This window comes from Erythrolamprus reginae, chromosome 1, assembly GCF_031021105.1.
Source record: "Erythrolamprus reginae isolate rEryReg1 chromosome 1, rEryReg1.hap1, whole genome shotgun sequence".
NCBI lineage: Eukaryota > Metazoa > Chordata > Lepidosauria > Squamata > Dipsadidae > Erythrolamprus > Erythrolamprus reginae.
Genome location: NC_091950.1, coordinates 152,400,453 through 152,413,005, shown reverse-complemented (window position 1 = coordinate 152,413,005; position 12,553 = coordinate 152,400,453). Strand labels below are relative to the sequence as shown.

At 42.0% G+C, this 12,553-nt stretch overlaps 1 protein-coding gene across 1 annotated transcript in view; it reads right to left on the bottom strand.

Annotated features, from left to right (window-relative positions):
* MAP3K2 (mitogen-activated protein kinase kinase kinase 2) overlaps positions 1–10,747 on the bottom strand; it is a 47,925-nt gene extending 37,178 nt beyond the window's left edge. The window contains exon 1 of the mRNA XM_070729842.1: positions 10,287–10,747. The gene's annotated coding sequence lies outside the window, so the exon portion shown is untranslated. The remainder of the gene's footprint in view (positions 1–10,286) is intronic.
* Between the last annotated feature and the right edge of the window lie 1,806 nt (positions 10,748–12,553).

The following is a 12,553-nucleotide window of genomic DNA, read 5'->3' as shown; positions in this document are numbered from 1 at the left end:
CGCTGGGCAAGAGCGCTCGGGTGGCAGCCCCCGCTCCCCCGGCACAAAGCTAACCCCGCCCCCTGGGCAGCCAGAAGGCTCCTTTGGGAAGGCGGCCGCAGGGGTAGGAGGTGGAGAGGCAGGATAACTTTGCGCCGCTTCGGAGCCCATTTCTTTCCTGCTGCCACTATCTCCTTGAAGGTTTTCCCAACGATGCGCTGCGCTGGGCTCCGAAGTGGTGCAAAGTTCTCCCTGCCTCCTCTGCGGTTGGGAGGCTCCTTGGGGAAGGTGGCTAGGCTTAGCAGATCAAGCCGCGCCTCCTGGATCAAGCCGCACCTCCCGGGCCTTCCGTCACTGAGCCTCGCCGGCCCGGAAAATCGCAACCCGTGTTGCCTGCGGCGTCGAGGGAAACCGAGCCAGGAGCCGCGGTGATGCTGCTCTCGGCTTGGCCTCCCTCGCCGCCGCAGGCAACACGGGCTGTGATTTTCCGGGCCGGCCAGGCTCAGCGGATCAAGCCGCGCCTCCTGTCACTGAGCCTCGCCAGCCCGGAAAATCGCAGCCCGTGTTGCCTGCGGCTGCGAGGGAAACCGAGCCAGGAGCCGCGGTGATGCTGCTCTCGGCTTGGCCTCCCTCCCCGCCGCAGGCAACACGGGCTGCAATTTTCCGGGCCACTCAGCGGATCAAGCCGCGCCTCCTGTCACAGCCTCGCCGGCCCGGAAAATCACAGCCCGTGTTGCCTGCGGCTGCGAGGGAAACCAAGCCAGGAGCCGCGGTGATGCTGCTCTCGGCTTGGCCTCCCCGCCGCAGGCAACACGGGCTGCGATTTTCCGGGCCGCTCAGCGGATCAAGCCGCGCCTCCCGTCACAGCCTCGCCGGCCCGGAAAATCGGAGCCCGTGTTGCCTGCGGCTGCGAGGGAAACCGAGCCAGGAGCCGCGGTGATGCTGCTCTCGGCTTGGCCTCCCTCCCCGCCGCAGGCAACACGGGCTGCAATTTTCCGGGCCACTCAGCGGATCAAGCCGCGCCTCCTGTCACAGCCTCGCCGGCCCGGAAAATCACAGCCCGTGTTGCCTGCGGCTGCGAGGGAAACCAAGCCAGGAGCCGCGGTGATGCTGCTCTCGGCTTGGCCTCCCTCCCCGCCGCAGGCAACACGGGCTGCGATTTTCCGGGCCGCTCAGCGGATCAAGCCGCGCCTCCCTGATCAAGCCGCGCCTCCTGTCACAGCCTCGCCGGCCCGGAAAATCACAGCCTTCGCCCTGAATGCTTCTTGGCCGCCTGGCAGAGCGCTCGCAGCCAGCGGGCGGCGGCGGGGGGGGGGGAAACCTCGCGGGGAAGCCGGGCAAGAGCGATCTTCTGCCGGCCATGGGCGAGCGGCGGGGAGTCGCCAATGGCCGGCAGAAGATCGCTCTTGCTGACCTGATGCCTCGCGGTGAAGCCGGGCAAGAGCGATCTTCTGCCGGCCATGGGCGACTCCCCGCCGCTCGCCCATGGCGGGCAGAAGATCGCTCTTGCCCGGCTTCCCCGCGAGGCAGCAGGTCAGCATCCTGGGCGGGCGAGCGGCGGGGAAGCCGGCGGCTGTGGCAGCTGCTGCCCCCCCACCTCCCCGGCTGTTTTAAAAGGTGACAGCCGGGGCGGCAGCGGTTTTTTGGGGGGTTTTTTTTGTTGTTGCACGGATTAATAGACTTTACATTGTTTCCTATGGGAAACAATGTTTCGTCTTACGAACCTTTCGTCTTACGAACCTCCTCCTTGCACCAATTAAGTTCGTATCATGAGGTATTACTGTACTCTGAATTGCACTTATATAACTTTTCAGCAACTAATGCTGACACTTGTGCAGAAGTATAATATGCTCCTAGAGTTAATACCTGAAGTAATGGTGCTGCCATCTATATTCTGCACCAATTTCATTTTTTCTGGCTATCTTTTTCAATAAGAATTAACCTACTCATTTTGGGAGAAGGTCTTGACTATCCCCCACCCAATTCTTTTATTTTATTTTAATACATATAATCCATCTTCCATTAAACAGTGTTTCATCTGAGTACCAATGTTTTGTGCAATAACAATTAAAGTTTACAGCCATATTCATTATCTTATCCATTCTTAACTTAACACCAATACTTAACATAGCTAATAGTATAACAATCCCATTTTTTACTTATTTAACTCTATTAATACATTTTTCTATATTGCACTCCTCTACTTTTATTTCTAAATTTCATATTTATTCTCAAACCATCAGTTAAATAAGTCTTATTTACTATAATATTCGGTTGTTCTTTCTCTTTAATTGCCAGTGTTAACTTATTCACTTCTGCATATTCTAATATTTTTCTAATCACATTCTCCTCTGTAGGATTCTCTTCCAATTTTATACAACTTGCTGCAGTTATTACATGAATAACCAAATATACATTTTCTTTACTCTAGGTTTCTGGTAGAATCCCCATTAAGAATATTTCAAATAGAACCAACTTCCCCCCCAATATCCGTACTGCTTCCACCCTGCTGGCCTTTCGCAAAGCTATGAAGACCTGACTTTGCTTACAGGCCTGAGGGCCATAAATTCACAACTTGATGGCCAACTGTAAGAATGGTGTGTATGTATATGTATGCATATGAGTGTGTTTTTCTTTTTTAATATATAATAACTTTTTAATGGTTTTTTTAGTTTGTATGTTGTATGTTTTTTTAGTTTGTCTTCGGAGAGGGGAGGCATACAAATCTAATAAATAATAATAATAATAATAATTATTATTATTATTATTATTAATAATAATAATAATAATCACAGGTAACTATTCAACTTCTTTTACTGTTTTGTATTCATTCTTATATTTGCACCGCTGTTGTACGCCCTGAATCCTTCGGGATTCGGCGGCATAGAAGTAAAATAGATAGATAGATAGATAGATAGATAGATAGATAGATAGATAGATAGATAGATAGATAGAGGTAGATAGACAGACAGACAGACAGACAGACAGACAGCTGTATCATCTTCTCCAACCACATACATTTTTGCCCAATATTTATATTTGTACCGCTGTTGTAAGCCGCCCTGAATCCTTCGGGATATAGGTAGGTAGGTAGACAGACAGACAGACAGACAGACAGACAGGCACCTGTATCATCTTCTCCAACCACATACATTTTTGCCCAATATTTTTTGGCTTCTATACATGTCCACCACAGGTGATAATATGACCCAGGCATCTGGTGGCATTTCCAACATTTAGCTGATTTATCTTTAAAAATCATATAATTTAGCATCTGGAATTTATTTGCAGTTGTGTATACCAAATCATATTGATCCTGTTTTTCAAATTCTTGTTTAGTTTTGAGCTCCCCCTTTTCAGTCAGAATAACTTTGTAACTAACAATATTTCCCATATTAATTATATTTGGATGTATAAGTGCTTCCATCATCAAAAGCCAAATTGGTATCTTCAAATACTGTTGTTCTCTAATTTTCTCCCATACTAACGGTAAAGCATTTCTTATATAGTGTCTTTGAAAGTAATATATCTTACTTTTCCCATACCATAAGAAGGCATGCCACCCCAACTGCAAATCATGCCCTCCCCCATGTCAATAATCTTATATTTCTCAGTACAATCCATTCTTTTACCCATGTTAACACCATTGTCTGATAATATAATTCTCAATTTGGTAATCCTAAACCTCCTCTTGTTCTTACATCCTGTAACATTTTAAAGTTAATTCTTGCTCTATTGTTCTCTACCCCTGCCAAATATATTTTATTATTATTTTATTAAGATTTCAAAATATTTTTCTCCAATATTATTGGAATTGTTTGAAACAAATACAACAATCTCAGTAATATATTCATCTTAATTGTGGCTATTCTTGTTGCATCAGAAATTAAAAATTAGAAGTGTAGTATAGAAGATTAGAGATGGAACTACAAAAAGATCCACAAAAAAAGAGAATATAATAAATCAAATGGACTTAAAAAACATAAGTTGAATTTAATAGATAAAGAACAACTAGCACAAAACAAAACTTCTTTAAAAATGCAAATAAACAAGAAAGGGGGTTGGCACATAGACTGTAAAAGGACAAAGAAAAGAAATTGATTTACTAAATAATAAATGAGGAAGGGACATCCTATTATAAAAATGAGGATAAAAAGAAAATAATTCATGATTATTGAGAAAATTTATATGACCAAGAGACAATTTCAGAAGAAAAAATAAAACAATATTTAGAAAAAGCTGAACTACCTATAGTACCAGAAACAGTTAAAATAGCATTAGAAGAAAGAATAACAATAATGGAACTAACAGAACCAATTAAAAGATAAAAGAATGGCAAAACATCAGGTCCAGCATCCCAACAGGCAATCAGCATCAGGTCCAGCATCCCAATGTTGGAAGTCTTTAAGGAATTATTGTTAGAGGCTAAAGTACTGAATTCATGGATGGAAGCATATATTACTCTCATATCAAAAGAAAATGCAGACCTGCAAAAGATTTTTAAAAAACTATAGGCCAATATCTCTATTAAATGCAGATTACGAAATATTTGCATCAAAAATAGCACAAAGGCTAAAGAGGTTTTTAAACCAATTTATACATACAGACCAAAATAATTTTTTGCCTAAGAGACAAATTAAAGCTAATATGAGAATAATTTTGAATATACTGGACTATTATGAAGAACATCCAGAGAAGTAACTGGTGTTAATCTTCCTTGATGCTCACAGGCCTTGGATAATGTGAACTGGCAATTTATACTGATGCAACTAAAAGTTATAGAATTCTGGGGAGAGATTTATTAAAATGATTAAGGCAATATACTATAAACAAACTGCAAAGATGATGGAAGTACTGAATAGAAATATTAGACAGGATAAAGAGATAAAAGGCATGGAAATTAAAAAAGAAACAGGGCTAAAATTGTTAAACAGAGTATAAGAGTATGGTGCAATAGCAGGGCTGAAAATAAATAAAGAAAAAAACTAAGATTTTAGTGAAGAACATTAGAGAAAACAAAAAAAAAGATAAGAGATTTGATATTAATATTACAAAGAAAGTAAAATACTTAGTGATTCAACTAACAGTGAGATGTGTAACAATTAAGGAAGATAACTATTATAAGCTACTGCAACAAATTAAGACAGATTTGGCTAACCTGTGAAATCAGGGGGAATTAAGCCAGTAGAGCAGGAAGCTGCAGAGGTAAACAGTGGATGTGTGAACACTATTGTAAACTACACATGCTGGGATCTCAGTTGCATGTCCCTCCTCTCCCTTGGCTATTATTATGGCTAATAATTATGGCTTAACAAACTGTAGTTTAATTCAATAGTCACCTTTTCTGAAATAGACTACACTTTCTTGAGAAAGCTTTTTCTAATATAAATTGTAGAGAATTAGTGTCCACTCACTATGGTAACTTTTCCTATTTTATAGATTGTAGGCAAAAACAATAATGTCAATTAAAATTCTTGCATTTATCAAAATATATATTTTCAATACCACAGTGAAAATCCAGTCAGATAAGGAAATTGACCATGGTCACAGTTCAATTAAAGCACTATATGAATATCAAGGAATCAAAACTGCCATCAGAGACTTTCAATGTTGTAACTTTTCTAACCAGCAAATAAAATATCTAAGCTTCAAAGATAGTTCAGCTCATCAGCAAAGAGGCCAAGCAAACTGACATATAATAAACAGGTGTTTAAACGAGGAACCCTCAAATTTCTGAACAAGGTCTTACCAGGCATCAGGTAGAGTTGGCATCAGTTTTCCATGCCCTCATTATTTTCAGACTGAATTATTATAATAATGTAATGCACTGTACATCTGTCTACCTTTGCCAATCTGAAAACTTCAATTTGTCAAAGAGAACTATTCATGCACCAGGAGATCAATAAAATGTTTTTTTCACACTACTGATGCACCCTTCGAGGTTGTCATGGGTGCGTGCATGTCTGGCAGGCACAGCTGCATCCACCAGCGTGAGATTTGGCTTCTGTGCAGCAAATGAAATCTTGCATGAGGACCCACACACGAGCGATTTTCACTGACATTTTTGCTTCCATGCATGTGCCGAAGCAAAAAAATGGCAAAAATCACTGAAATCTTGCTCACCAGAGCATCTTCACATGAGATTTTGCTTGCTGCGCATGTACAAACCCAGATCAGGGACGTATCGGGGACGCGCAGCTGTGTGCACATCCCAAAAATCACTACTGGAACATAGCACCTTACCATTCCAGTAGCAATGATGGCCTGGTACCATTGGTTGCCTATTTACTTGGTCACTCAGAATTGTCATGGGTGCCTCTTAAAGCTCAGATCCTACCCATATAAACATGTCTAAGCATTAAAGTCAGCACTGGAGTTGCAACTCCAGGCAGCATACAACCCCCAAAAATACAGTGGCAGCACTCACTCCAGGAAAAATGTACCAATTTCTTGTCTTTCTGTTTTTTACCACTAGATAGATATACGGGTACTTAAAAAAATAATAAATACACTTAGGACAGGTAGTCCTCACTTAACAACCAATTGACATGACTTGATGAAATTAATATTAATCATAGTTTAGCATAAATTAATTATAGCATATATGCCTCTCTATACAGTATATGTATTTTTATATACACATACAAAAAGCTCAAAATATTACACAGGGAAAAACCCGAACTCATAACAATCTACCTACCTACCTACAAACATACACACGCAGTGCTTTTAGAAAGTATTCACACCCCTTCAGTTTTGTCAATTTTGTTGTGCTGCAACCTGATTCTACAGTTGTTGAAATTAATTTTTTTCCTCATTAATCTATACTCAGTATCCTGTAATGGCAAAGTGAAAACAGAATTTTAAACGTGTTTGTAAATTTATTAAAAAGAAAAAATATTGAAATACCGTATTGGCGTAAGTATTCAGATCTTTTGCAATAACATTTGAAATTTAGATCAGGTTGCTCCCAGTTCTCTTGAGTGTTGCTGACATGTTTCTACAACTTGATTAGTCTACCTGAGTTAAATTAAATTTATTGACATCATTTGGAAAGCCACATTCCTGTCTAAAGAAAGCCTCACAGCTGACAATGCATACTGTAGCACACCAAAAGCCATGAGGTCAAAGGAATTGCCTGCAGAGCTCAGAGACAGGATTATTGCAAGGCACAAATCTGAGGAAGGCTACAAAAATTTTGCTGCTGTAGTGAAGGTTCAAAAGTCTCCATAAGTCTCAAAATGAAGAAGTTTGACACAACCCGGACTCTTCCAAGAACTAGTCATCTTGTCAAACTGAGTAATCAGGGAGAAGAGCCATAGTAAGAGAGGTGACCAAAAACCTGATGGTCACTCTGACTGAGCTCCAGAGAGCCTGCGTGGAGATGTGACAACATTCCAGAAGGACAACCATTACTGCAGCCTTCCAACAATCTGGGATTTATGGCCAAATGACTAGAAAGAAGCCTCTTCTCAGTGCAAATCACATGAAAGCCTGCTTGCAGTTTGCAAAACAACTCTTTGCAAGAAGATTGTGAGGAACAAGATTCTCTGGTCTGATTAAACCAAGATTAAATTGTTTGGTCTCAGCTCTAAACATTATATTTGGATGAAACCAGGCACAGCTAAATACCTGCCTTATATCATCCAAACAGTGAAGCAGGGGGATGGCAGCATGCTATGCGGTTGATTTTTGACAGTAGGGACTGGGAGACTGATCAGAGTTTAGGGAAAGCTGAATGAGGCAAATATAGGGATATCCTCAATGAAAACCTGTTCCATGGTGCTCAGGACCTCAGACTGGTTCTGAAGTTCACTTTCCAATATGACAATGATCAAGCCAAGATAACACGGGAGTGACAGGGACAACTCTATGAATATACTGGAGTGGCCCAGCCAAAGCCCTGACTTAACCCTACTGAACATCTCTGGAGAAACCTGAAAATGGCTCTCCGCTGACAGTCACGCTCCAATCTTACTGAACTTGAGAGGATTTGCAAGGAAGAATGGCAAAACAAAAAACAAAAAACCAATCCAGGTCTGCAAAATTGTCACATTTGGAGGCTATAATTGCTATCAAAGGTGCTTCAAAAAAATTCTGAGGGAAGGGCCTAAATACTGATGCCAATGTGATATTTCAATTTTTTTTCTTTTTCTGCTTTCATTGTCATTATGGGAGACAAGCATAGTTCTTAAGCCTCCCGTATATATGAGATGGTGGAATGTATAGATTTGAATAATAAATACCAATAAATAAGTGGAAGAAAATGAAATAACCAAGTAAAATAGAACAACTATACATTACAGGTAATCCTCAACTTATACCCATTCATTTAGCAACTGTTCATAGTTACATTAATGAAAAATGTGACTTATGACCAAGTTAGGGTATCTATATCCTCATTACATTATGACTACTACAAAGAATTCTCCTCAAAGAGCACAGAAATCTTTGCAGCAAAATATGGTAGTCGAGCTGCTTATCTATACCTACACAGTATTAATACCACATTACATACTATTACAAAGACCTCATTTCATATACATCACATACACATTACAAGACTTCTAGTAGCTACCGACTAAATTTCATATGCTGATTTAACCTATAAAACAATTTATAGCCTGATTATGTCAGGATTGTACTATTCTTGTAAAACATTTGAACATTACAATCTGGCAAGGGAAGCCCTTCTAAAGAGCTACCAACTTGTTTAGGCCTGCTTATAATTATCAAAGCCAGTATCTATTACTTTATAGACTAATCTATGAAGACTAAGTTACTTGATTTAAAAAAAGAATCCTATGTGAAAGTACACATTATGAAATGTAGATACTGCATGCATATTTATTCCAGATATCAAAAGTATACCAACATGTTATTTTTAAGTTAATTTTCCTAGGTATGCTTTTTTAAAAAAAACATTAAACTAAATTTCTATTAGTCTCTTTTACCGCTAGAGTATGAGAAAGGAACCTGAAATATAAATATCTTTAAAATGTGGTCAGCATCTCTAGACTTTGATCCTCAAACCCACAATGTTATGGCAAACATGGAAGAATTTGCTTGCCAAGCAAAAGCGGAAGTCAGAGAAATTCCTTGCATGTATTTTCACATTTCACAACACAGAGCAAAAGAAACCCAGTGTTCACTTTTCCATTTACAAAAATGTAACAGCGGGCAACACTCATAAATCTGGGGACAATATATCAAGCAATGACTGTATGCTTCAAATAATACATGGAGAAAATCAGTTAAAAGCAAATTATATAAAACCAGTATTCACTGGCAGTATGATGTCAAACCACTTAAGCAAACCTTTTCTACTTGTAATCTATTTTCCAAAATGACTCAGTGAAACTTTATTAGTTTCATCATCAAACCAACCTGAGTACAGTTCTAGTGGATAATCTCCATTATACAGTACACCCAAAATATCTCTCACAGTAGTTTATAACAACACTATTGAGCCTTAATTTTAATATGTCTTGTTTTTAAATTGATAAATCAAATCCCATCTTCTTTCCTGATTCTTCCTCAAATACTCAAAACCACCTGCAGATAACCAAAGGTGCTTTTTCAAGATGCAACAGCAGATAAATCAAACATCATTACAAATCGTTATCTCTTGGTGCAATAGCCTACAATTCTTTCAGAATACATTATGCATAAAGCAGCAGGACACCCGAGGCAGGGAAAACATGCAGGGCATTTCCAAACCAAAATAGGATTCAGGTGTAAATAGGGCCGCTTATATACAATTGTTAACTGTTGACAGGCAAGCCTATACGGACAGTGCTTTCTCCACCATTTAGGAGCAGGAGTTTGCTTTCACTTATGACACATAAAAACAATGTATGGGCAAGACATACCTGGACTTTTGACACCTATATTTATTGAGAAAGACGTTGGGAGTGAGCAAAGTAGACCAGCTTCCTCATACCAAACACCCCCCTCCCAGCAAGTACAAGTCAGCTCATGTAGTCCCCTTTCTTTTCAAGCAACGCAAGCGAACCTAACCCCCCCCCCAAAAAAATCACAACTCAAGTGACTTCCCTCAGAACTCCGCGGACGCTTCAGCAACCCAAAGCCCATACCTGCGCAAAACCCATAAAACCACCATCCTCGGTGCCCCCTCAACGCACCACCAACCTCCCCCCGGGCCGGCTGCTTTCCTTCTAACCACCTCCCCCTCCTCCCCCCACCTTTTTCCATCAGGCGCCAGAATCGGTTCGCCAACCCACCTCAGCACCCCCTCGCGCCTAACCCCCCCCCCCGCGCGCACGCAACGCCCCCCCCAACTGTACCTGAGGGGCAGAATTAAGGCGCGCGAGTGGGGAGGTGGGAGAAAGGGAGGAGAATCTCCCCCGGACTGGAGGCTCCGGGCCCAAAGCTGCCGAGGGAAGACGGGTGGTGGTCCAGGTTCTCGATTTTTTTTCCACCGGAGACCCGAAGATTCTCTTTTGGCCTTGCCAAGTGATAACGGAAGGAGGACGTTGAAAGGGGGAGGCGGGGAGCAGGCCCGGCGGCCCCTCGCCCCACAGGAAAACGAAAGCTGCGGCGGGGAGGGGGGACGGAGGCAGAGAGGAGGAGGAGGCAGCGGCCGCTGACGGACCCGGGCGCTCCCGCAGGCGAGGGGCAGGGGGAAGGATACCACGGCTGCCCCCCCACCCCGCGGCCGTCACCTTATCCAGCCAGACCTTCCTCTCCCCCTGACCCCTCCAGTTTTTTTATTTTTTTCCCTTTTCCCTTCTGGAGCTCCGCCTCCTTCACGCAGCAACCCGTGACACCGAACCCGGCGGCGACGTCAACGTCACAGCGCAAGCGCGCGCCTGCCCCCCGCTTCGATGCCTTGACTTAAGAGACAACGTTTACAAGGAAGAGGAAGGAGTAGCGCGAGGCGACTGTGAGGGAACCCGCGTCGCCTTAGAAGTGCCTGTGAAATACAACTCCCGGCATGTCCGGCGAAAGTGCTAGGAATGCTGGAAGTTGTAGTTTAATAAAGCTTGAAGAATGCAGATATGCCCTACTGTTCGGCTGAGAGAACGCGTGTGCATGCAATATTACATGCACACACACACACACACAAACACACATATTCCTCTCAAAAAAATAAAGGGAACATTCAAATAACACATCCTAGATCTGAATGAATGAAATATTCTCATTGAATACTTGGTTCTGTACAACAGCATGTGAAATTGATTGTTAATCAGTGTTGCTTCCTAAGTGGACAGTTTGATTTCACAGAAGTTTGATTTACTTGGAGTTATATTGTGTTGTTTAAGTGTTCCCTTTATTTTTTTTGAGCAGTACAGTATATGTATATATGTATGTATGTATTTATTTATTTATTTATTTATTTATTTATTTATTTATTTATTTATTTAGTCAAGTATGTATTGGTGGTATTCAAAGATATAATATTTATATACATGATACCAATAAAAGAGAAACAGGACAGGGGACGGAAGGCACTGTGGGGCACTTATGCACCCACACACGTGCAATATATATAGTGCACACACGTGCAATATATACCGTAAATATTATGAAATGTGTTAATACCTAAATTATATGATTTAATAAAGCATTCTGCAGACATGATTTTGTCTGAACACTAGCGGCAAGGCTATGCTTCCCACCTTCTCCACTAAAATCATTTTACGGTACACTTTGCATCCTGGAGTAACCCACCGATAGATACACCTTCTGGGTTCCTCTAGATGGCACTACTACAACAGATCACGCTTGGAGTAATGCCAGTTTGCTCAAGTAATTATTCCAACCAAACTTCTGATCACCAACCTTGGATCTCTGGACCTTTATTTAAAACACACTTGCTTTGAATAATTTCAATCGTCTTTTTTTTTCCTTCTAAAAATCAGCGGTTATGGAAACAATAAAAATAAATATTTTTAAAATATATATACAGTGATCCCTCGATTTTCGCGATCTCGATCTTCGCGAAACGCTATATCGCGATTTTTCAAAAAATATTAATTAAAAATATTTTCCCACCCGATGACATCACTCTCTTCCTTTCTCATCTTTCTTTCTCTCTCTCTTTCTCTATCTTGCTTCTTCCTCTCTCACACTCTCTTCCTACCTCTCTCATCTCTTTCTTTCCTTCTCTCTCTTTCTCTATCTCTCCCCCTCTTGCTCTCGAGCGGTGCATGGGCGGCGGGGAAGACCCAGGGAAGGTTCCTTCGGCCGCCCAGCAGCTGATCTGCTCGGCAGCGCCGCAGCAGCAAGGAGCCGAAGATCTGGGTTTCCCCTTTGCGTGGGCGGCGGGGAAACCCCGATCTTCGGCTCCTCGCTGCTGCGGCGCTGCCGAGCAGATCAGCTGCTGGGCGGCGGAAGGAACCTTCCCTGGGTCTTCCCAGGTGCGGAAGTAAAAACACCATCTGCGCATGCGCGGCCATGGAAAAAAAGGGTGCGCATGCGCAGATGGTGTTTTTACTTCTGCACCACTATATCGCGAAAAATCGATTATCGCGAGGGGTCTTGGAACGGAACCCTCGCGATAATCAAGGGATCACTGTATATTAAAATATAAATTATGTTAGCATAG